This window comes from Elephantulus edwardii, unplaced genomic scaffold (assembly GCF_000299155.1).
Source record: "Elephantulus edwardii isolate Elephantulus edwardi_28Jun2011 unplaced genomic scaffold, EleEdw1.0 scaffold00022, whole genome shotgun sequence".
Lineage (NCBI taxonomy): Eukaryota > Metazoa > Chordata > Mammalia > Macroscelidea > Macroscelididae > Elephantulus > Elephantulus edwardii.
Genome location: NW_006399772.1, coordinates 5513274 through 5515915, shown reverse-complemented (window position 1 = coordinate 5515915; position 2642 = coordinate 5513274). Strand labels below are relative to the sequence as shown.

General features: G+C 36.8%; 1 protein-coding gene across 1 annotated transcript in view; it reads right to left on the bottom strand.

The window, feature by feature from the left end:
- Positions 1-2642, bottom strand: part of FAM185A (family with sequence similarity 185, member A) — a 49685-nt gene that overhangs the window by 37076 nt on the left and 9967 nt on the right. The window lies entirely within an intron of this gene.

The window sequence follows — 2642 nt, the reverse complement described above, 5'->3', positions numbered from 1 at the left end:
AAAAAATCTGGGATTGTTATTGAGAGCAGCATTCTGCTTATCAACTGAGGAAAAATCTAGCATGTTCAGATATTTTACATACCTTTTTTTTTTTTTGTCTGATTGATTTGTCACTGAGAAAAGAATGCCAAAATAATTTTCATTATGGCTTTATCTATTTCTCTTTTAAATTCTGTTATTTTATTGCTTTATATAATTTGACTCTGTATTATTAGGTACATTCTAATTTAGAACTATTTCTTTTTTTTTTTTTTAAGTCAAATTCAGCCGTGGTGGGGAAGCAGGAGTGGCATCTAGTTCCTAAATAACATGCCTCTGGAAATCCTATGAACTTTGATAAATGTTGGTACTTGTAGAGGGGCTTTCATGCCTTTTGTTCATAGGGTCACTATGAGTCGTGCTTGATCTGAAGGCAATCAACAACAACAATGTTAATACTTTAGTCCAGCTGAATTTTGAACTACTTCTTGAAGAGTTAAGCTTTACCCATTATGAAATAACTCTTTATTACAGTTAACTTTTCCATTCCTTTTACGCTGAACCCTTGCTTGGTAATTTAAGAAAGCTATGTATGACTCTTATAGGCAGCATATAAAGCTATTTGGTTTCATTTTCTTTCAATCCAGCTTGACAATATTTGTCTTATAGAAGGAAAATTTACCAGTAATTAATGTAGTAATTAGGGAGCTTTGGTGGCCTAGGGGAAAGAAATTGTGCTGCAATCCCAAAGGCACACAGTTCAAGGCCACGAGCTGCTCCAAGAAAGATGGGCAATCTTCTCCCATGCCATTACTGCCTCTGAAAACCCTCTGGAGGGTCATTTATGGGTTGGTTCTGACTCCATGATTGTTGCTGTTGTTGTTCCATGCGATTGAGTTGCCTGCGACTCATAGCGACCCTATGTACAACAGCCCTAAACTCTGCCCTATCCTGTGCCAATCTCAGTATCTCTGACACACCTACCCCCATTACCCCAGTTGCTAAGTCAATCCATCTCATCAGGAGTCTTCCTCTCCTGTTGCTGCTCCTGTTCGTTTTCTTAGCAGTCTATGGTATATTCAATATTCTTCTCCAGCACCACAGCTCAAAGGCATCAATTCTCCTTCTATTATCCCTAGTCATTGCCCAGCTCTCTGATGCATAACAAGTGATTGCAAAGACCATGGCATGGATCAGGTGCACCTTAGTCTCCAGACTGACATCATTGCACTTCAGCACTTTAGAGAGGTCTCTGAGACAGACTTTCTGATCACAATATGTCTTTTAATTTCCTGGCTGCTGGTGCCAAGTGTGTTGCCTGTGGAGCCAAGCACACCAAAATTGTGAACAATCTCAATCTCTTCACCATCCATTACGATACTGCCAATCGGCCCAGTGGTGAGAATCTTTGTTTTCTTGATATTGAGCCTCAATCCATACAATATCCCTACGAACACGGCCCTGTCTAAATCCAGACTGCACTTCTGGTAGTTTTCTGTTGGTGTGCTGTTCCAGTCGTTTTTGGATAATCTTCAGCAGAATCTTGCTTGCATGTGATATTAATGATATGGTTCAATAATTTCCACACTGTGAGACTCCACGGTACACAACAAAAACAACAGTATAGTAATTATTAGTATATCTGGGCTTAATATTATCTTATTATTTCCCATTTGTTTCTCCTGGCCAACAACTAGTGTCTCTCCTTCTTTGCCTTCTTTTGGATTTAGCATTTTATTTTTTTATATTACACACTCTTATTATTCTTTCAACCTCTTCCTTCAAGAAGAAAGCCTTTGTTCCCCTACCCTGAATGTGGACTGCTCTGAGTGACTTATATCTAATGCAGAGTGTGGCAGAGAGGACAGTGCATCTTCTGAGATTAGGCCATACAAGTCATTAGGCTTCCTGTGGTCTCTCTGGATCACTGCATTTTTTTCTTAATTCTATACTGAATTACAAAAAGCAACAAAAGAATTGGATTAAAAAAGATAAACCATCTCCTTATAGTGTTCCAAATCTCTATGGTAATTAAAGCTTCTGAATTGTAGTAATGCTATCATAACATTACAGTAGATTAAGTATTGGGCTCCTAACTAAAAGGTCAGCAGTTCAAACCCACCAACATCTTCATGGGGAAAAAAATGAGACAGTTTCCTGCCCAAGGACTTCCAGCCTCAGAAAATCTATGGGCCGATTTTATGGCTGTCCTTTTGAGCCACTATGAATTGAATAGCAGTAAGGTTTTTTGGGTTGTTGGATTTTTTTTTTTTTTTACATTTTGAGTTGTATTTTCTTTTTTTAAAATAATTTTTATTGCGATTTTAACTAAAGTTTACAGAAAACTTGGATTTCCATTAATTCATTGTTGCACATTTTCCTTCCTAGCCCCCTTAGCTTTTTTTCTTTAAAAAATTCATTTATTGCTGTACAATTTCCTGTCTCCCCTTGACCCTCTTAGTAGTTGTTTATTTTAATGTTATCAAATAGTGCCACCTTGTGGAAAGTACTAAAGAAAGGTGTTTCTTAATTATATTTGCTCAAATGCAAAGTAAGCACTTTTGGAAAAATATTTAAATTAGAATATATTTATGCACACATACATATACAGATCTAAAAGATAAAAATCTATAAGAAAATGTTAATCCAGCTCTTTTTTTTTT